A 24,675-nucleotide genomic window follows, 5' to 3' on the forward strand; every position below is an offset into this window, starting at 1 on the left:
AATCCCAGTTGTGTCTTTTAGTCGAGTGTTTTCATTGGTTTACTACTGTTTTGGTCTATCTAGAATTCTGATTCTACTCCACTGGGCTTTGCTATTATTTGGCTATTGCTTTCTACTGGCCATAGTTGCATTTCTGCACTCGAGCCTGTTCTTGCTGTATTGCTTTGCCTGCTGCTATTCTGCCCTGCTGCTACTGTTTAAGTGCTGTTACTGCTGCTGTATTTGTTCATTGTTACTCTACTGATTGCCCTTTTCTTCAATTGCAAATACTCCCAGGTACACAACCTTTGAACCATGTATTGTTGAAAGCTTGAAGTTGAAGCAGAAATAAAGAAATGAACATCAGTTTATGTTATAGCATTGGTGTAAAAAGATAGTTCGAATGTAGTTGGGCCTGTATTTTTTTTTTTTTTTTGCAAACTGCAAGTATCCTGTATGAGCTAGCATACATTCTGTTTAAGATGAACTGTTAGATAGCATGGCTCAACAGTAATGACAGTATGACATAGACAGCATGTTTGATTTAGTATACATTCAGTTCAGCATAACACTTGCTTGGTTTAGTATTGGCTTTATAACATAGAGTCATGGTAAGCACTTGTATGTATTTTGCCTAGACCACTGAATTGACAAATCTGTGGTACTAGGTCCGGAATAAATGTATCCCAAACAAACTCTCATGCGGTCGCATTAAGAGTTTGGCTATGAAGGCCAGCTTTCCTGTCAGATTAGGTGCTCCAATATAAGCTTGATGTTGGGTCTCGGTATAGATTTTTGTTTTGAAATAATGTGATGAATGTTGAGGGAAGCTAGTAGTCGTTTTGAGGTCAATTAGTCGTAATTTTCCTAATAAAACAGCCGATTTCGTTTATCAATTTCAAATAGGCTAGAGTGTTAAAAATAGAACCTGGAGGTCGTTAAACATAACTCAATATATGTTGTTAGTTTGTTTGCAATCTCACTTAGCGAATTAATAAGCCTATCCACTCGATGAAGACAAAGCATGAGGGGACCCTCACCTTATGAACAATCAATCAGGTAATCAAACAAGTTTAGATTCGGCAAACATAATAAGGATTCAGTCTGTATTTGTTCAAACAAGCAAAGTTCGGCATCATCCTTCTCTTTAAAGATAAACGTAGTAGAAATGTAGTCACTGTAGGGTACCCTTCTAAAATAATGAGACGAGCCTCGCCAAATGAAAAGCAAATTGCGGGGCCCTCAATAATTGATCATGATAAATACTTAGAATTTGGGACGGACTGTTTAGTGAACTCCACTGCCCTCCCTAAAGAGAATAACGCGTTAGATTCTTTAGGCGCGATTTTAAGTAAATTATATTCTTGAATTAGGGTGTACATTGATGTGACCCAAATCCAAATCTCAACGAAGTCCAAATATGTCAACGATCACGGGTGCATTGATTGTGACGTGGTTCGAGATGCATTTTCACGACGTTGCAATTCTATAAAAATAAATGATAATAATAAAAGCGGTTTAAACTTAATAAAAGCACATAAGTCACGACATGTATTTAAATCAGATATTTAGCCATTATAACAATTTAAGCGACCGTGCTAGAACCACGGGATTCGAGGGTGCCTAACACCTTCCCTCGGGTCAACAGAATTCCTTACTTAGAATTTCTGGTTCGCAGACTTCATTTGGAAAAGTCGAAAATTTCCTCGATTCAGGATTCAAGATAAACCGGTGACTTGGGACACCAAAAACCAAACTTTTCCCAAGTGGCGACTCTGAATTAAATAAATAATCCCATTTCGAATATTGTCACTTTAATTGGAAAAACTCCACCCGCGTATCTAACCCTTCGGGGCGGGCGCGCAAAAAGGAGGTGTGACAACACCATACAAATAATGCCACCAAATCTTCAACGTAAACAATGGCAGCCAACTCTAGATCATGAACATGGTAGTTCTTCTCATGGGGCTTCAACTGACGAGAAGCATAAGCAATAAATCTACCCTGCTGCATCAACACACACCCAATGCCAACTCTCGAAGCATCATAATACACGGTATATGAACCTAAAGCTGATGGCAAAACTAACACTTGAGTTGTGGTCAAGGCAGTCTTGAGCTTCTGAAAACTCTCCTCACACTCATCCGACCACCGAAATGGAGCACCCTTTTGAGTCAATTTGGTCAAGGGTAATGCTATAGATGAAAATCCCTAAACGAACCGGTAGTAATAACCCGCTAATCCAAGAAAGCTGCGAATCTCTGTGGCTGAGGACGGTCTGGGCCAACTCTGAACCGCCTCTATCTTCTTCGGATTAACCTGAATACCCTCACTGGACACCACGTGCCCCAAGAAAGCCACTGAACTGAGCCAAAACTCACATTTGGAGAACTTTGCATAAAGCTTCTCCTCTCTCAATCTCTGCAACACAACTCTCAAATGCTCCGCGTGCTCCTCCTGACTACGCGAGTATACCAGAATATCATCAATGAAAAAATTCACGAATGAGTCGAGATAAGGCAGAAACACGCTGTTCATCAAATACATGAACGTTGCTGGGGCATTAGTCAGCCCAAAAGATATCACCGAAAACTCATAATGGCCATATCGGATCCTGAAAGTTGTCTTAAGAATTTATGACTTTCCTTTCAAAACTGAACCGTGACCTTACACATGCAAATCCCAACCCTACACAACATACCGCATATACCATGTCATCCCATGATAAATATAAGAACTTCATAATCCACTCCGAGTCACAAGCAACTATGTACTCAACTAGCCAAGAACTTTCCATTTGACCCCATCTAGGAGAAGATCACTATACATAACATGCTCCTCACTCCAGTAGAAGATATACCTCTCTAACGGTGGTAGAAACCATCAAGAACTCTCTGAATCCCATTTTCTCAAAACCCAACCGTCAGGACTGAATCCTTCTAACCCAACCAAGTTGTGCAGGTCACCAAAACTCAAGAGCATTGCCACGAAACACCTGTAGAAACTCATTATCTCATAAACACCCAAAGAACTAATCATACCCATTACCATGCCGATCTAACCTACTACCAAGATGTCCTATCTATCCGAGTTCCTTCTGAATTGCATTCACATTGATACTTCTCCTCGCCATAATACCTCAATCCTCAACCCAGACTCACCACACGAGACCCTAACATAAACCACACAGCCCTAAGGCTCATAAGCCATTGAATGCTCTCTTAAGCACCCCAAAAAGTACCACAATTGAGATACCCACTCCGAAGAGACCTTCTATGAATTTCAAGTTGTTCATCTTACTTTCCTGATACTGAAATGTAGAATCCACAATGATGTAGAATTACTGCTAGCCTCGACACCATCCAATGTAACTTTCAGCTTCTAGCCACATACAATCCCGCAAAAATTCTTAATGTCACGACCCAAACCGATGGGCCGCGACGGGCACCCAGTACCTTACTTGACCGAGTACCAACGTAATGTACCTTTCTTATTACACCATTATATACATGTGACATATGGGCCTAATAGGCTAACATAATCATTTATAAACTCAAACATAGGCCGACAGGGCCGTACAATCTTTTGCGTACACGACATATGTCTACAAGCCTCTAAGAATACATAAATGCCATAAAGGTCGGGACAGAGTCCCGCCATACCAAACAATATACGTCTAAATCATACTAACCAAACAAGCAACTCCGAAGCAAATGGAGCGCACCAACATCTTTCGCAGAGCTGATAACCTACTTGGAGGGCTCTCGACTTGTCTATCTGGACCTGCGGGCATGAAACGCAGCGTCCCCAGGCAAAAGGGACGTCAGTACGAATAATGTACCGAGTATGTAAGGCACATAAATAAATACATGAGAGATATGGAAGACATATAGAGTACATGACTCAACCTGTAAGCCTGAATAACCTTGTAAATCATAAATTACTTTTAACGTCATGCATATGCGTATGAATGTCATGTAGTGCATAGGTACATATTTCATAATATCATCAGCCTCTGAGGGCATCCCATCATATCATATCGGCCACTGTGGTCAAAATCATCATCGTATACCAACTGATCAGGTGGTGGTGCGTATATAACGCCATAACCTTTCCCATATCCCATATACATATATACATACATATATACGCGTATATAACGCCGTTTGAATACATACATATATATGCGTATATAACGCCATTTGCATACATACCCATATATGCGTATATAACGCCGTTTGAATCATATTTCAGCCACTGTGGGCAACATCATCATCATATACCAGCTGATCAGGTGGTGGTGCGTATATAACGCCATAACCTTTTCCCATATCCCATATACATATATTTACATATATACGCGTATATAACGCCATCTAGTCATGGGTCAGTGCGCATGAATGCAGTGCATAAAAAGTACGTCAATAAAATTATTCGGAATATCATAAGACCATGTTGCCCCTGAGTAATATCATAAAGTAAACTCTTTTCAACTTTCATATTTTTCTAAGGCCCAAAAAAAATTATTATTGGGACGATTCTTGTTGTATCGTTAGAGTGCTTATAATCATATAGTGCATAATCGAGAGGACAACACGTCCTTGTACTACTAGTGTATAGAGTATAAACTATTTAATTTTCCTTTGCGAAAAAGTAATTAAAACAATCTTCATGTCTGCTAAGTACTGATGTCATAGTTGGATTATTTTGCATAATTCTTATAGCTCATGAAAAGTCTCTAACCGTGAGAACTTCTAAAATATGATTACCACTGTAATGCTTGTCAAAGAATAGAGTAATTTATAGAATTTGTTCATTTGCTCGTTTCGCTTGTGTCGTATAGTTCATGTCAGAAAGAAAGAAGGGATAGCCTTAATATACCTGTTTCTGCGAAATTCTTGAACGAAATTTGCTTCTGCGAAATTTACACTAGATTTCCTTGAAATTGGACAAAGTTCTCTTGGTTTTTTTAAAATTTTTGGACAAATTTTGATTCCACTACTTTTCTTGAACGTTTTTTTTTGTTGTTCTTAAAGACAAAGTGTCTTTGAAAATGTTTCCAACAATCAGAAAGTACTCCTTTACTTAAGTTAATCAAGTCCTGCTTTGGTGCCTTTCCACGTTACAAGATATGCAACTATTTATGACTATGAGTCATATGTTGGATGGTGGCATGCTGCCACGTGTTTTGGGGTGTGATTTTATTAATTTTTATCCATTTATTAGTTAATCGGGTAATGTCCCGTTACCCGGTAATTAATCAATTACCCGCATAATTTAAAACTTACTATAAATTATTTAAAATTCTATTTTTTTTAAAAAATTACTTCGTATATACTTTATATATTATACTACCGAGGTCATATGTAACCTTACATGGTACTAGTTTATAATTATCGGGTATTATCGCTCGAAATTCCGCTGGACCCGTATTTTATCCCAAGTTGGCCACTTTCAACGAAATTTATTTTCTTTGACTTGTTTCCCCTCTCACCTTCACGAATTTACTAATCACTTGTGAAATAGCATAATCCTTATAACCTCCAAATAATCTTTTACTTGGACTGATGTCAATTAACTTACGACAAATTACACGTACAATACTTCATGGTGCAACATCGTCGTAACTTTATTGGAAGTGTGACATCACCGTAATGTAATGCTGTAGGACGTGACATCTCACTTCCGGGCTCTCATTAATTTATTTATGGCATATTTTCATGTACGAAAATATGAGGTGTAACACTTAATTGCCACATATAAATCTTGAATTCATTAGAACCGTTCTCAAGAGTTATCCACTCTACTCAAATCTCAATTAGACTGATAAAACGGGCCGATCGACCTGATCTCCATTAGCACTCCAACACCCAAGGATGTAACCCCACCTTAATGCAACCAGATAAAATTTTGCTCCACGCATATTACATCTTTTACCAATAATAACTCAAATCATTCAATGATTATCATATACTCATAAAACCTAATACAACTCGTATCCTGAAATTCCCTTTACTCGAGTCATCCTTGATCTCAACCTCTGTAAGTCATAACTAATTCACCAGTATACCTCAAACTGAAACTAATACGACACTTAGCCATGCAATCAACTTATCAATAATAGACTCCCCCACTTGGCTAGAAGTCAATTATCAAAACACACAAAAACTCACAATACCCATACCCTATTACTGCCATAATACCATAATGAGATTGAACTAAATCCTTCATAAGCTCGTGCAACACAAACCATCTAGTACTTTAAATCATCTGCAAATCTCGCATTCACCCTCGTAACAGTCAAGACAACTCTCATACGCGATCCAAACTCAATATGCAACACATATAATTCAATGGTAAAGGAGGACTCGCTACAAAACAACATAGGGATCACACGCCCTCAGGACACCCCCAGGAGATTGAAAGTACAAGAGAGGGGATGAATTGTATATTTTTAAACTTAATCTCTATTAGTTGACTGATTTGTCAATTAGTCAACTAGATGCAATAACCTAACAGTTATAATAGCAGAATGTAAAACACAGAAAGTAAGTGCAGGAATTAAAGACACCGAAATTTTATACTGGTTCAGATTCAATATGAATCATAGTCCAGTCCCCTTGGGTTGCAAGGAAGTTCTCTTTAGTAAATGCGTTTCTCCAAGTACAATAGAAATGACATGATAGCTCAGTTCCTATAACACTCGTCTCTTTTGATACAATGCCTCACCAGTGTTGTACTCTCCTTTTTTCTCTGACTTGTTACACAACAAATCTTAGAGAACTACAATGTTTGTTTGCAGTAGAAAAAAGAGAGAATTTTTGGTACGATCAAAGTATATTTGTCTAAGGCTAGATGTTGATTATAAATACTTTGGTGAAGATCGTTTGCTAATGAGACTTGACAACCCAAGAGATTTGATCCTTGAAAGAGATTGATTCTTTCCAAGAATAGAATTGCTTGTCGTTGCTCTTCCTTGATGATAGGAGATTGACAGCTTTCCTTTTACAGTTGTTATATGATGAGGGTTTACTCCTTGATTGTTGGTCTTTCCGAAATTAGCCGCTCAACTACTCTTTTCACAGAATCTTCGATCTTCTTATTGTCCTTGATCAATGCCTTAAGTTTAGGCTTGCTTGATTCTTTCCATCGCAACTGTCTGTAATCTTTGCTTGAATGATTGGTAATCTTTGCTGATTGATTTCTTTCCTTAAGCATCCAGATTGACTTCAGCAAACTTATAGTAGCTTCTTAATTCCTTGTTCTTCTATAATTGATTTCCTGCACAGATATATTATTTGCATCATTGAAATTAGATCTAACAATCTCCACCTTTTTGATGATGACAAAATAATATATATGTGTAAACACCAGTTGACTTCCATGTGTTTTACTCCCCCTCAATATATGCAGTTGACTGGTTCATGGTACTCCCCCTCAGTTCATGCAGTTGACTAGTCCATGGTTGGAGTCGACTCCTGCCATAGAGGATGCTACTTTTGCCATAGTTAACTATACCTGTACAGATACAACATATACTATTCTCCCCCTTTTGGTATCAGTAAAGAGGGAACAAACCAAGAACTAAACAAAATATATAGCATCAAAACAGTAGAGTTATAGTCCAAAAAAGAAAAACAGAAATTATCCATTGACTGAGATAACAGCCCAAAAATAGCACAGCAAAAAAAATTATTTTAAGCAACCACATTAACGATGCATAAAATAAGTAAGAGTGTTGCAGATGGCCTCCTTCAATTGTTCAAAGCTAGCATTGGCTGAGATGGTCACTCCATCCAACCTGTCATGAATCTCCCTGAAGGCTTTGACAACATTCTCCCTAACTCTAAGAACAACAACTCTAATCTTTGACACATCAGACCCTATTTCCTTGGAGATGGCATGAATGTCACTAACAGTAGACCGAGTGGATGAGAGGGGATTTTTGATTTTAGAGAGTTAAGTGTCAATGACACGAAGCTTTTCACCAAGATCAGTATCACCAGGACTGGGATGAGAGACAAATGGTTTAGGTTTGGGCTCTATAGGAGCATGCTTTGCTTCACCTTTGTGCTTCTTAACCTAGGAGCCCTTCACACTCACATATCCCATACTAGCAAAGGCTCTAGAGTTGTAAGACTTTAAAACAGTAATGAAGGGATATTTGGACAGGGAAATTTGATGAGCTTCCAGAATATGAGTGATTGTCATGCCATAGGGTAGACTGGTGGGATCTTCAGCACTCTCAATCATGAAATTAATGACCCAGGAGGATAGCTTGATTTTGAGTTTGATCATAAGGTAGTATACTAAGAAAGTGTCTCTTTGAGAGAAGGTTGAAAAAGAAACCAGTGCGGGGAAGCAGAGTAGTTGTTACAATGTGGGCCAAAACTCGAGTTTCGAAACTAACATCATTGGGACCTAACTGGTTAGGAAGGGAGTGAGAGGGACACTCAGCAATACACTGTTTGACTTGGTCAAAAGAAATTTCAAAATCAACGGGCCAGGTGTTTTTGAAAAGCATAGGAAAACTAGAACAATGACACTGAAAGAGCGAATCAAACAAAGCACAATCAAGAATAATGCGCTTACCTAACACTAAGGATTCCAACCTGTCAGGTTTACTAGAACGGAGATTAGCATAAAACATCTTTACCAGGGATTCATAGACCTTAGGCAGAGGAATAAAAAGGAACTTAGCCCACCCTTGATGAACAAAGAGGTTTTTGACCTTGCAATTTAGGGCTTCCATGTTGTCAAGGTCGACTACCCTTCCATGAGCAACGGGCTTGTTCTTCAGAGCAACGAAGAAATCTCTATTTGGAGAATCCCAAAAATTTAGGTCAGATTCTAGAGAGCCAGAAAGATCAATCTTGGATTTCTTTGGGGTAGAAGAGACATGGGGGTCTTCCATGGGTCGTTTTCCTAAGGCTTTTTCTCCTAAATTTTGAGAGTGGTCAGAGAAATCTCCCTGAGAAGAGGCGAAACCCTTGGAGTGGTCGGACCCTAGGTCTACTTGTTCTGGGGGCATAAAAGGGGGGTTTTGCTTTTGAGCGGGTACTTTTTCTGGTGGAAGCAGATGGATTCCTTGGATGTTTGGCCATTTAAGGAAGGTGGTTTGATAGGAGCTTTGGAGAAGGATTTTCTAGATGATAGAGATGAAAGTGACTGAAAGTGGTTCTCCACCTTAAGAAGAGACACTTCTAACGGTTGAGTACAGAAAAGGAAAAGGCATCAGTTGAAGGGATGCGATGATTAGCTTTCCAACTTTGAACGGCGAATTGATGTGAAAGAAAAAAGAAAGAGGGGGAAAAACGGAGGCATAATTAATGCATGAGTAAAGGACAATCATTACACCTGAAAAAGTATTTGTAGTACACATAGGTCCTATAGGTTATTGGTTAAGCAAGTAATGCCAAGTAATTTTCTTAATGCACAAAATCTATCCTCTAATAATGGCTTAGTAAAGATATCTACTAACTCATCAGTAGTTCCAACAAAAGATATTTCTATGTCTCCCTTAAGAATATGATCTCTAATAAAATGATGCTTGATATCTATATGGTTTGCTCTAGAATGATGCACATGATTTTTTGAAAGACAAATAGCACTTGAATTATCACAAAAAATTTGTATAGGTTTAAAAGAAAGTTCATAGTCACCCAGCTGGTGGGACATCCACAGTAATGGTGCGCAACATTGTCCAATGGCAATGTATTCAGCTTCAGTAGTAGACAATGCAACTGATGCTTGTTTTTTACTATTCCAGGATATCAATGCCTTCCCAAGTAATTGACATGTACCGCTTGTGCTTTTTCTATCTTCCTTATCTCCTGTAAGGTCAGCATATGAAAAACCTTCTAATTTAAAAGAGTTAGAGCGAGGATACCATAGTCCATGAGGTACAGTCCCAATGAGATATCGAATGATTCTCTTTACTACAATCAGATGAGATTCCTTAGGAGCTGACTGAAACCTGGCACATTTACACACACTAAACATATATCTTGTCGACTTGCCGTCAGATACAATAATGATCCAATCATTCCATGATATTTAGTTTCATCAACAGGGATTCCCTGTTCATCTTTGTATATATTTGTGGAAGGATTCATTGGTGTGCCAATGGATTTTGCATTGCTCATGCCAAATTTTTGAATCAGTTCCTTTGTGTACTTGGTCTGACATATAAAGGTTCCTTCTTCATATTGTTGAATTTGGAGTCCAAGGAAGAATGTTAGCTCTCCCATCATGCTCATTTCGAATTCGCTTTGCATAAGATTTGAAAATTTCTTGCACATAAGAGGGTTAGCACTACCAAATATAATATCATCAACATAAATTTGAATAATAAGATTACCTTCTGATGATCTTTTAATAAATAGGGTTGTGTCTATTTTACCTCTTGTGAAGACATGATCAACAAGAAAAAAACTAAATCTATCATACCAAGCACGTGGAGCTTGTTTTAGTCCATATAGTGCCTTATGAGCTTGTATACATGGTAGGGAAACTTCGAATCTACAAACCCAGGCGGTTGTTTCACGTATACTTCTTCCTCAATAAATCCGTTCAAAAAGGCACTTTTGACATCCATCTGAAACAACCTAAATCCTTTAAATGATGCGTATGCCAGAAGAATTCGTATGGATTCCAAGCGAGCTAATGGAGCTAAGGTTTCGTCATAGTCGACTCCTTCTTGTTGTGAGTATCCCTGAGAAACTAGTCTGGCTTTATTTTTTACGACCTTTCCATATTCGTTCAATTTGTTACTGAAGACCCATTTTGTTCCGATTATAGAAACATTTTCAGGTTTGGGTATCAGATTCCACACCTGATTCTTACTGAACTGATCTAACTCTTCTTGCATTGCTTGAACCCAACTTGAATCTTTTAGAGCTTCATTTATCTTCTTTGGTTCAACCTGAGAGATTAATGCAATATTTGCTTTCTTTTTGAGAGCTCTTTTGGTTTTCATTCCTTTATTTGGATCCCCTATGATGAATTTTTGAGGATATTCAGGCTCGCTTCTCTATTCATTTGGACGCACTACATTAGTAGTCGTCTCGATTGGATGATCTGGTACACTACTACTGATTTCATTAGTTGGCTCTATCGTAGCATATATATCAGTCGACTCTTGAGTTTTGCTTGTCTCCTGAATTTCTTGAGCTTGATCTTCATCACCTGCAGTAATTTCTTCCTCGACCAAGGGATTATTTTCATCGAATATAACATGTACAGATTCTTTCACACATAATGTGCGTTTATTATAGACTCTAAAAGATCTACTATTTAATGAGTAGCCCAGAAAAATACCTTCATCACTTCTTGGATCGAATTTTCCAAGGTTATCCTTACCGTTATTGTGAATAAAACAATTACTTCTGAAAGGATGAAAGTAACTGATATTGGGACGTTTACCTTTCCATAATTCATAGGGAGTCTTCTTCAGAATGGGCCTTATAAGATATCGGTTGAGAATGTGACACGTTGTACTTACACCTTCTGCCCAAAATGATTTGGCAGTGAATGATCTAGTAACATGGTTCTTGCCATATCTTGGAGAGTTTTGTTCTTTCTTTCTACAACCCCATTTTGTTGTGGTGATCGTGGTGCGGAGAAATTATGAGTGTATCCCTGATCATTACAGAAATCTTCAAATGCTCTACTTTCAAATTCTCCTCCATGATCACTTTGAATTGTTGAGATCAGATATCCCTTTTCTCTTTCAACCTTTTTGCTGAAAACTTTAAAATTTCTTAATGATTCATCCTTACGAGATAAGAAAATTGCCCAAGTGAAACATGAATAATCATCAACAATAACAAAAACATACCTCTTTCCTCCTATACTAGCAGTTCTAGTAGGCCCGAATAAATTCATATGAAGTAATTGCAAAGGTTTAGAAGTAGATACAATATCTTTATTTTTGAAAGAGTTTCTAGTCTGCTTACCAATTTGACATGCATCACAAATATGAGTTCTAGAGAAATTCAGTTTAGATAGACCAACAACTAACTCATGTTTATATAATTTTTCTATCAAATGCATGCTATCATGACCAAGTTTTCTATGCCATAATCATGGATCATCAGACATACAAGTTAAGCAAATATGACCATTTATCTTTTCAAAACCATCAAGGATATAAATATTTTCATATCTTTTTCCAGGAAGGACTGTTTTACCTGATTCGTCTTCAATAGCACAGTGTTTTCTTAAAATTTACCTCATATCCTGAGTCGCATAGTTGACTTATGCTCAAGAGGTTGTAGTTGAGTCCATTGACGAGATAAACTTTAGTGATGTCACAGTTTTTATTAAAGGGAATTGTTCTAGTACCAATTATTTTACCTTTTGAGTCATCTCCAAACTTAACGCTTCCTCCATCAATTTTTGTAACTTCTTTGAATAGGTTTTTGTCACCTGTCATATGACTGGAACACACACTATCTAGATATCATTTTCCTTTGCGGCTTATTCTGTGGTGTTCCTGCAAAACAAAGTGATTACTTTCTTTTAGGTACCCAGTTTGCTTGGGTCCTAGAGGGTTAGTATTGCTAGATTCAGAATTGTTTTTGGTTTCCAAACCCATCCTGAAACGTTTGCTTTACGAAAGCGATAAAAAGAATATTTATGCCCACTTTTGTTACAGTAGTGACACGTAACTTCTGACCCACCTTTTGGTCTTTCGTTAGTGTTAGTACTAGTGGACTTAGTTCCGAATGGTCCTTTTCCAGTTGACTTGTAAGTCGTCTAGTTTGACCTGACAGAACTGTGACTGGTGGATTTGCGCATGGCATTAAGTTGCATTTGCAATTCCTCAAACTCTTCTTGAAATACTTCTTTTTCAATTTCACATACTTCATATTTGAGTTTCCAGTCTTTAACCTCTTTAGTTAGTCTCTTAAGCTCATTCATCATTTTTTGAGACTCTTTCAGAGTTAAATCAAGAATATCTTGCAATTCATTACATCTTTCACAGTTATAAGATCTTACCTAACTTGTTTCAGCCCGTGCCATGAAAGAATTTTCATTTTCTTCATCTGAAGTGTCCTCATCTGTCCAGCATCCTGAGGATTTGTTCATTCCGTTTTCCAGAATCGTCATGAAGCAAAGATTTGCTATCTCTTCGTGGTCTGAATTATCCTCATCACTCCAGCTTCCAAAAGATTTGTTCTTGTTAAAGCCTCTACAAATTTTTCTTTTTAGTTCTGGGCACTCAGCTTGAATGTGTCCAAATCTGTCAAGACCCCAAATCGGACCCGGTCGTGATGGCGCCTCTCATGAAGACAAGGCCAGCCGACACAATTCCCAAATTAACCATTTTCCATTAAAAGTTGTTTCTATACCGTTTATAAACCAATAACCTCATAATGAACATTTAAAAGAAAAATGCGGAAAAATTACACAAGCCCGATATCGGGGTGTCACTAGTCATGAGCATCTACCAAGGTTTGAATACAACAACAACAGTCAAAAGTGCACAAAGTACAGTAATGAAAATGAGAGGAAGGAAGCAGTGCTGCGAACGTCGTGCAGCCACCTTGCTAACTTTAATGACTCTGCGTCTGAGCAATCAACACCCGCTACCGGGTTCTGAAATCCTGAATCTGCACACGAGGTGCAGGAAGTAATGTGAGTACTCCAACCCAGTAAGTAATAAAAGTAAATAAAGACTAAGCAGTAAGAAATGACGAATCCACAAATATGATAACTCAATAAGCCCAACAGGCTTTCAATCAGAATACGAGTCAAACGTCTCATTTAAAATCCAGCTTTTGGTAAAAATCGTTTAAAATGCTTTCCAACAGTTTCAGTAGAGGTTCAATACCATTTATAATAAAAGATATGAAAACCATGATCGGCCCCTCGGGCAAAAACTTAGTTCGTATACAGCCCCTCCGGCATAACAAAAATTCACAACCCCCTTTTCGTAACTTAAAAACTTCAGTTTAAATGAAAGATTATTTAAAACATTTTTTCAATATTCCCAATAGAGGCTCGGTCTAAAAATGAGTGAAAGCAGTAATTAAATCAACATATTCAACAGAAACTCACTTTAAGGAGGAGTGAAAAACAATAAGTTCATAAACAGGTCCCCCAGGCAAAGCATCACTCATGTACATGTATATCTATAGCCCCTCAGGCAAGCGTCTCAGTTGTAGAAACCGGATTTTTGACCCTCCCCGAGGATTTTCGCATTTTTAGCATAAATATGTAATTTAGGTCTAATATACCTATTTTGACTATTTTTGCTTTATTTCGTTGCAAAAAGAAAAATTATAAAAAATATATATGTAAATTTTAGTTTATGTATTTCTCATAAACTTGAAAAAATACAAAAAAATTGCACTTTATTTTGGTACTTTATATAAATTCGAAAATTACAAAAATATATAGTTCTATTAATGTTTGATAGTCATTTTAATTTTGAAAAATATAAAAATATATTACTTTATATTTTATTTATATATAAAAAACGAAAATTACAAAAACAATAGTTTTTATTAATATTTGGTAGCTATTTTAAATCTTGAAAAATATTTAAAAAAGATATGGTTTTGTTTTAAATAATTAGTCTTATTTTAGTAGTTATTTTGCTTACATAGGACTAGTTAAGCAACGTGTTCCTATTTCTCGGGTGCGGGCAAAAGAATAATATTCGAGTTCAAACTACCCGGTTTTAAGCCTAATTTTCGGGCCTAATCCATAATAAACCGAGTCCATGACACATGGGGAACCCCACCACGCGTGGGGAACACAAGCCTCGAACCCCACCACGCGTGGGGCTCATTTTTCTGGGCAAATGGGTACAAATACACGGACTGAAAATTTTGAACGGGGGTGTGGAAAAATTTTGGAGGGAACTACTGTTCATCTTTCTTCTTCATAAAGAAGAAAGAAAGAAAAACCTAGGGGGACCAACGAACAGGCTTAAAAATATTTGGAGGGGAAAAATTGTATACTGTTCATCTTCTTCTTTTTCTTCAAAAGAAGATGAAGAAACCCTAACGATCCCTTCCCTCCGTCGACCCACTGTCGTAACCAAACAGGCCCGTCGCCTTCCCCGTCGTCACCACTCCGAACTTCCCCTACTCCGGACCTCCATAGCTGCTTCTTCCTCACCAAGAAAAACCTAGCAAGGAACCCTAATCCCTCGTCGTCCAGCCCCCTCTCAACGCCTGAACCCAACCACCGTCAAGCAGCAGAGCTGCTGCGTCGTCACTAACCACGTCCGCCATTGCCGCCCGCTGCAAGCTCCAGCTTCACCCAAACCGACGTGCTGCTGCATCGCCATAACCAGCCTCACCCTCCTCGTCAACTAAACCACCCACCAGCTGCCTCACGACCACCAAACAAAACCAGAAAACCCAAACGCCATAACCACCAACCTTCGACGACCAAAACCCAGTCGCACCCCTCGTCACAACCAACTCCACCCATCCCGTCCGGCTTCTCCGTCGTTACTGCCCGTCGTCACCCCCACATCCAAATAACTGCTTGCAAAGTTCAGCCATGAATGACCCTTCCCCCTTGCCATGACTGACCAAGAAAACACACATACGCACAAGCTGAAACCTAACGAAAACGTTCAAAAAAACAGCCCAGAAGTTCTGTCCGGGATGAGTTCCGTCGAGGTCCGGTACGTCGAGGTTGTTGCTGTCCATTTTTGGCGAGTTCGAGATGTCGAAACTCGACGTTGCTGTTAAATGTGAGTATTCATGTTATTTTTGTTGCCTCGGTGTGTTCTTTGCTTCCATGTCTTGTCTCGGTAAATTTGAGTAGTAGTAATATATTTGCCGTATTTTAAAGTTTATCTCGTCATGTTAGTTTATCACTAATTGTTAATGTCATGTTCTGTTATTAATTCTATATTTTCGTTTATCCCTAATTGTTAGAGGTTTGTCATTTATTGTTAGATTATCAACTTATATTTCATTAAACAAGATTAAGAGGAAAAAGAATGATAGTTTATAAATAGCGTCAAATTAGTGATTTGTAGCAATATTGTTGTTTGTATTTAATTAGATTAAAGGAACCGGGGGTGCATCTCATGTGACCCGGCTCCAATTTGGAACATAGTTAAATAGAACTTGTCGTAAACCACTAGTGCGTTACGTACAACATGGCTTGCAATATATTTTAATAACTTTGAATTAACTCTTTAAATAGATAAAAATAAAAATGTAGTAACTTTAAGTTTACCCTTTTTAAAAATAAAACGAAATAAAAAAAAAATATAATAATAATAAAAATGAGACGAGCCTCGCCAAATAAAAGGGACAAATTGCGGGGCCCTCACAAAATATATGTATTAAATACTTAGATTCCGGGATGGGTCGTTTAGCAAATTTCACGGCCCTACCCAAAAATAATAATGCGCTAGTTGCTTTAGGCGCGCCTTTAATAATGTTATCTCCCTAAACTCGGGTGCACATTTATGTGACCCAAATCCAAATCTCAACGGAGTCGAAATATGTCTCTAGTCACGGGCACATTGATTGTGACGTGGCCCGAGATGCATGTCCATGACGTTGCAAATTCCTTTTAAAAAATAAGAATGAGATGAGCCTCGCCGAATAAAAACACAAATTGCGGGGCCCTCAGTAAATACTTGTTTAAAATTACTTAGAATTCAGGAGGGTCGTTTAGCGAATTTCACGGCCTCCGCAAAATAATAATACGTTAGTCGCTTTAGGCGCGTCTTAATAATTTATTCTCCTTAATTCGGGTGCACATTTATGTGACCCAAATCCAAATCTCAACCGAGTCGAGATATGTCAATAACCACGGGTGCATTGATGTAACGTGGTTCGAGATATGTTTTCACGACGTTGCAAGTCCTATAAAAATAACAGTGAATGATAAAAGCGGTTAAAAGATAAAATTGGCACATAAGTTCACATTTGTATAAAATCAGATAATCAAGCCGAATATAACAGTTGAGCGACCGTGCTAGAACCACGGAACTCGGGAATGCCTAACACCTTCTCCCGAGTTAACAGAATTCCTTATCTAGATTTCTGGTACGCAGACTGTAATATGGAGTCATTCTTTTCCTCGATTCGGGATTAAAATTGGTGACTTGGGACACCCTAAATCTCCCAAGTGGCGACTCTGAAATAAATAAATAAATCCCCTTTCGATTGTCCTTTAATTGGAAAAAACTCCCTTGCGCCCTAGCGGGTGCGGAAAAAGGAGGTGTGACAGCTCTGGCGACTCTGCTGGGGATATGACCCAGAACCACTGGTTCAGGGTTAAGAATTCGAGCTTAAAATAATTGTTATTATTTGGCTTTATTTATTATCTGATTATTACATGTTTTGAGCCTAATGTGCTAAATGCTGCTTTTACCGCTTTGATATTATTTGAACTGTATATAAACTGTGCCGAAACCCTTCTCTTCTTACCTCTGGGGATGTGCTTACTGGTTGAGACTCCCTGTTCTGTTAGTGTCGTACCCTAAATAAAAGAGGCTCGGAAAGTTTCTAAGCCGGCTGGCCTTTTGGTTCCCGGAAAGGAGCTCCTTCCTCAGCTCGAGTTGTCCGCTCGGGTACACTGTCTAGAACACCGACCCAGGTTTTGAACATAGAATAACGTGACTTCATGCCGGATCCCTAGTAGGAACGTTTATTTGCATCATATGCATTTGACTTAGGGGACTCAACATAGGGGTTGGGTCCGTCTAGGACAAGCAACCTGAAAATAATAGACCATCTTATGGCATCCTATGTGCTACATGTTGTATTTATTCAAGGGTGAATGGGTCATTTGGCGGATCAATGATATTTGCGGACAAATGACACTCCTTATCATGCTGATCATGTCAAATAAGAAAGTTGCACGATTTTTTTAGATAAGCATGTTATTATGTTAATTAAGCACATGGGGAACATTGTGGAATTCAAGAAGCCTTGGAATTCCCTATGTCCCCCATGCTTCACATGTTGGGAAAAGCGCACGGGGAACATTTGCGAAATCCAAGATGTCTTGGAAATCCTTATGTTTCCCATGCCACATTTTTTAAAATAATAATAAATATAAAAAAAATACATATAAAAACAAAGCATGAAAATTCAAAAGATTTTGTATGTTTCCATCATTTTCCACGGATTAAAAAAAACGTGAAAAAAAAATGAGAAAACAACAGTGTAGAGATATAACTACTTATTTTTATAAGAAAAAAATGAATGTCCGAGTAGTATTGAAACTCTGCCGAAATTTTGAAAATGAAAAAAAAATATCTTATTAGTTTGTTATATTAAAAGCAAAGGAAAAATAGAAAAAAAATCATCATTGTTCTGTCAAAAAATATAGAAAAGAAAATAGTTTGTTTTGCCATGAAAATGAAAATGAAAAAGAGTCTGGTTTTTAAAAAATATTTTATTTTATTTTATTTGTCTATGAAAATGCCAAAAATAAAATAAAAAGAGTCAGGCGTTGAACGTGATTTTATTATTTGTTCCAAAATAAATATGTATATAATCCAAAAAAAAATCAAAAATATTTTGATTCTTCTTTAAAAATTCAAGCATTTCTTTTATTAAAGGAAAAATTCCAAAAAAAAAACATTTTCTTTAGAATAAGAAAAACAAATGAAAAAGAAGGAATGTTTTAGGTTTTACGTTAGTTAGTTTGTTTGTTATGAATGAAAAATAATAGTTTGTTTGTTTGTTATATATATAAAAAAAAGAATAGAAAATGGAAAAGGGTCTTCTCAAAAATAGTTTATTTGCCCGAACTACGCTGGTTTGATTCTCACCGGATGTGAGATACGTAGGCAACCCTCATCGGGTCCAACACCCCTTTTGCTAAAAAGCCAAAAACAAATAATAATAATAAAAAAAAACATGTCAAGATTTTTTCATAAATAAGTCGGGTGATGTCCAACTTCCCCTTTTACAAAAAAATAGCAAAATATATATGTCAAATTTCATAAAGAAGTTGGGTGACGCTGTTTTATCAAGACATAGCCGAATGTTCCCGAAAGGGACGCCGGAAGGCTGACTTTGCATAAACAGCCACTTTTGGGTCATTTTTTGGTCCAGTTAACCCCCACGGTCTAAAAATCTTCGTCCCGAGACGTTGAAAGGCCGTGTTTGCAATATTGACTTTTCTAATTTGAAAAACGATAAAAAAGAGTTATAAATAAGTCAGGTGATGCTGTTTTGTCATAAATAGCCGAATGTTCCCGAAAGGGACGCCGGAAGGCTGACCTGGCATAAACAGCCACCTTTGGGTCATTTTGAGATATGGACCCACACAGCCTTAAAAATCTTCGTCCCCGAGGCGCTGAAGGGCCGTGTTTGCAACACCAGGTTTTTATTATAATTTGAAGAAAAAAACAAAGATTCGGCGGTCAGGTGAATACCATTCAAATTTTGTCATAATAAGTCGAGCCAGCTTCGGCCGCGTCTTAAATCGTTCTTGCCGAAATAGCCTTAGAGTATCTTTCAGTTGTCGAGAGGTTATTTTCGTAAAAGAATGGACAAGTTTGTAAAGCGTCATAAAATAATCCTCATCGGCCTCAAAATTCATGTGAAAGTTGGAAAGGGCCACGTTTGCAAAAACAACCATTTGGTTAAAATTAGCAAATGGAAGAAGGAAGTTGGCCATTTGTTTTTGAAGTTTGTAAACCTTTTGATTAAAATAGGCGGGTTGTTTGATTTTCAAGTTTGTAGGTCATCTTTAAACCTTTGAAACCCAGTTTGTTTTAATATGAAAAGTGAAAAGAAAAAATGTTCATTATTGTTTATCTTTTATTGGTCCGAACTACGCAAGGTCTGATTCATGCGGGGTCATGATACGTAGGCAATCTCTATAAGATTCGACCGCCATTAGTAAAGAAAAAGAAAATACAAAATAGAATAAATACAGGGGTTCCCAAAGTACTTCAAAGGGGCAAATAAGCAAGCCGGGGTGACGCATGTTGTTTGAAGCAAAGCATGTTAGAAACGGTTAACTGCCTAGGGGCATTGCATCCTCAATGTGTTATCAAATCTGTTAAACTCTAAACGCTAACAAGTTTGTTGTTTTTCGAGTCTCAAACAGTTAGTTGGTAAAGAATTCTGGCAACACACCCTTACCAAACTAGATCCAAAGGACCGATAACAACAAGCATGACTACTTCAGAGAATAGTACCGAGGAAGAAAGGCCGATGAGCCAGTGTTTGAAGGAAGTAATGGAAAAGATAGAAAGGATGGGACTAGAGATGAATGCAATGCAGCTAGCTCTAGCCAAAGCACAAAAGAGCCCTGAGCCGTTGGGGCACATGCCGGAATACCCTCACTCCGGCCCTTCAACAAGCCTCCCGAATCACCGTTATCATCAGGAGAGAAGCCCCCATGATTCCCAAGCTCCACCACCCCATCAACCTCTCCCAACACCAAATGTTCCCACTTTTGTGGGACCCACATCATCCACCCTGCAAAGAACGACCAGCGAGCCACTGTTTCAGGCTCCTGATACGCAATACTATCCCCCTGAGCCCACATTTCATGCACTAGAACCCCATACCTACAACCCGCACTTAGAGGTACCGGCAGAGATCGAAAAGCCGGTTAAAATCCCCGAACAAGATGAGGTGACGAGGAAGTTCAAGAGCCTGGAGCAGTCCTTCAGGAACCTGCACGGATTGGGCAACCAGGTCAGCGTGGCCTACAAGGATTTATGCCCTTTCCCGGACGTCCAACTCCCGGCTGGGTTCAAGATGCCTAAATTTGATTTATATGAAGGGCACGGTGATCCCATGGCGCATTTGCGGGGATTCTGTAGCAAAATGAGAGGGGCAGGTGGCAAAGATAAGCTGCTGATAGCTTATTTCGGCCAAAGCTTGAGTGGTTCGGCACTAGAATGGTACACCAGGCAAGATTCCAGTAGGTGGTATACTTGGGATGATCTGGCGCAGGCTTTCGCAGGTCACTTTCAATACAATCTCGAGATAAACCCTGACCGTCTCACATTGCTAAGGACCAGGAAGAAGCCCGGGGAAAGTTTTCGCGAGTTCGGGTTCCGCTGGAGAGAGCAAGCGGCCAGAGTTGATCCTCCCATGAGAGAGGGAGAAATGGTGGACTACTTCTTGCAAACATTGGATCCAACCTACTTTGGTCACTTGGTGACAACGGTTGGGAAATCCTTCAATGAAGTGGTAAAGATAGGGGTCATGATAGAGGAGGGCCTAAGGTCTAACAAGATCCTAAATTACTCAGCGCTCAAGGCAACGACCCAGGCTATTCAGAGCGGCACGGGAGGTGCGCGCGAGGTCGCATCAGTCGAAGCAGGTACTAGGTCCAAATTCAGAGGTCCTTCCTCTCACTACCAGCCCAAACCCAGTCATCCAAATTATCCACGCACTCCATACAACCTTCCACAACCCTACTACCCACCATCAGAGCCACTCTTTTCAGCCTATCATGCCCAAGCCTGCCCCCGAGCTCCATATAATCCGCCTCAATATTATCCTCCAAACAAGGTCCGGTCGCAGGGTCAACCATCAGGTCACCCCCGCTGGCGAGAGCCAACACCACGTAATGCATTCTTGCCTTCACATCGTTTCCAAGCACCCAACGACCCTAGAAAACAGGGGCATGGGGGAAAACAAAGGCAAGGAAACAATTTCACGCCAATTGGGGAGTCCTACGCAAGTTTGTTTGAAAAGCTAAAGCTTTCAGGACTGATTGAGCCGCTCCTTGGCTATACTCCAGATCCATATGCAAAAGGGTTCAATCCTGCTGTACGATGCATGTACCACTCTAATGTCCAAGGACATAGCATTGAAGACTGTCGTTCTTTGAAAAAGGAAATCGAAAGAATGATTCAGGAAGGGGCAATTGTGATCGACGACAGTGACAGGGAGCAGGCGAATCATCTTGAGAACTTGTTGATTGATGTTGATAATACTGAAGTTGGGGATGGTCTTGGCAATGTTGATATAGAGCTCAATGGCTAAAATGTCATGCTTTGCAGTTGGAAGATACTCCATTTTGGGTCAGCCGGAGATGCCGTGCTTGGATAGTTGGAAAGACACTCCATTTTGGGTCAACCGGAGAGGATCTTTGATGGTCTATTTTGTTGTCATTTCCGTTGTTCGGATTATTTAAGTTTCGTCCAAGTTGTTTAGGATTTTATTCCGGTTTGCTTTGTTTTTAAAACCATTTGTTCAGTCCAATGCAAAAAATTCAGTCTTGGATTATTCCAGTCATCTTTCTGTTTAGTCATTTTATCATTTTTATTCAACGCCGATTCTAGTGACATGACATGCGTGCACAGTTTGGGCCTAGCATTTAAAGTTAATCATAAAACCCCGAAAAGGTGATCAGACCATTTAAAGGAAATAAGAACGGTTTGAGATTATTCAGAGCCCGAGTCATGTGAAACTGGGGTAAGTGAAACACAAAGAAAAACCGTTAAAAGCAAGATTCGCCAAATTGGCATGAGAGCCGTTCATGATAATGAGAGTGTCACCCAACGGTGCTTTAGAAATGACAAAGGAAAAATAAAATGTTTAACATAATTGTCAAAATCCAGCACCATCGAAAGAGACTGCAAATCTTTGTTTAATTGTGTTGTTTGCACTTGGCATGTTTTGAAGACTGGAAGGACAAAGGCATTTTGTTCTGCTACCTAAACACTTTATCCTTCGTTAGCCCTTTGAGCCTTATTTGTTTTCTTTCATACCCCTCGTTCGAAATCAGTAGCAACGACTAGAAGATGCGAACATGGAAGATAAAAAAAAAGAATAGCAAAACAACAAAAAACAAAACACAAAAAAAAAGGCAAGAAAAAAGCAAAAGAAAAAGAAAATAAAGATAAGAAATGAGTGAAAAGAAAGTCAGAAGCAAATAGAGGAATTGGGAACTACGTTTGACCTGATTCCTCAAAGAGGATACGTAGGCGCTTCACGGCTCGGTCATAGTTTTGAAAAATGAAAAAAATCAGTTAGGATATCCCCAAGCAAGAAACTGGGCAAAGGTTGCGTTTATTGTGAATAAATCTAATTCCGAAGGTTGTAACTAATAACCCAAAATTAATGTATTTTTTTTGAGCCTTTTATACCCTTTCTTTCTAGCCTATCCAAAACCCACATTACGGTCCAAAGAAAGACCTTCTGACCAGTCTTCAAAAGATGCCAAGTCAGACAAATGAGAGTCTTACCGACGAACATAACATTCTGTTCCACAGCAGAAAGGACTCTAATCTCAACCAGAAAGAGTCATACCGGCGACACTCCAAATCCCCGGCTGGAAAGTAATACAAATGAGAGAGTCTTATCGGTGAAAACCTTCACAGGCACCATAAGGCGATGAAAGCTGAGAGAAAACCAAAATGAGAGAGGCTTGATAGTGAAAAAACCCTTCGGGCACTACAAGTCGAATAAGATTGGGAATCAGATGGGGAATCGTCAAGGGAAGGTCTTGAGAGACGATTGACGGCAGAGGATAGGCCACATACGCATGTCATGGCCATTAGAGTCGGTATCTGCGTTTGATAGATTTTTATTTATAGTTTCTTTTGTTAAAGAGTCATCTTTTCCTTTGTCTTTATTTTGTTTCTTTTTATTTTTTTCCTTTCATAGGAAAATTCCCTAGTAGAGTCTGTTTGGTCGGAACCAGTGGGAAATGACTTCAAAATAGGCCATCAACTAGTACATCCAAGTGGTACAAGGAACAGGCGCAAAACCCGTGTCAAGAAGGGTATCCCTATCAAGATGAGATTGATAAAAGGGATGGGCCAGTGTCAGCAATTAATATCATCCCCAGCAAGTTTGATAGCATAATGGAACACAAAGCTGGGAAAGGAGAAAGAGGAAACCATCCCCAACAAGAGTGGCATGACCGCTTACCATGTTTTTAAACTAACAAATTTTTCTTTGATTTAGAAACAGGGAAAATGAACGTTATTGATGGCGGAAAGACAGGCCATAAAGAAAATCATCAAACCGGGGCAGAAAATTTTCTCATTGTGAAAATTTTCTCGAAGACAGGCGCCCACCTGAATAACGAGAGGAATACTTTTATGTCTTAGTATAGACAGGCGCCCACCTGAATAACGAGAGGAATACTTTTATGTCTTAGTATAGACAGGCGCCCACCTGAATAACGAGAGGAATACTTTTTGTCTGTGCATTTCATATTTCAGGCACCCACCTGTATAACAAGGGAATACATTTCATGTCTTTACCATTAGGCGCCCACCTGTATAACAAGGGAATACATTCCACGTCTGTTCCAATAGGAGACGCACTTCCTAAGCCTAGCCTTTACCAATAGGAGACGCACTTCCTAAGCCTAGCCTTTACCAATAGGAGACGCACTTCCTAAGTCTAAGCTTTACCCATAGGAGACGCACTTCCTAAGTTATTTCACCCATAGGAGATGCATTTCCTCCTAAGTTTATTTTTACCCATAGGAGATGCATTTCCTCCTAAGTTTGTTTTAGTTTCACCCATAGGAGATGCATTTCCTCCTAAGTTTGTTTTAGTCCACCCATAGGAGATGCATTTCCTCCTAAGTTTGTTTTAGTTTCACCCATAGGAGATGCATTTCCTCCTAAGTTTGTTTTAGTCCACCCATAGGAGATGCATTTCCTCCTAAGTTTGTTTTAGTTTCACCCATAGGAGATGCATTTCCTCCTAAGTTTGTTTTAGTCCACCCATAGGAGATGCATTTCCTCCTAAGTTTGTTTTAGTT

The sequence above is a fragment of the Nicotiana sylvestris genome, chromosome 11, assembly GCF_000393655.2.
Source record: "Nicotiana sylvestris chromosome 11, ASM39365v2, whole genome shotgun sequence".
Classification (NCBI taxonomy): Eukaryota; Viridiplantae; Streptophyta; class Magnoliopsida; order Solanales; family Solanaceae; genus Nicotiana; species Nicotiana sylvestris.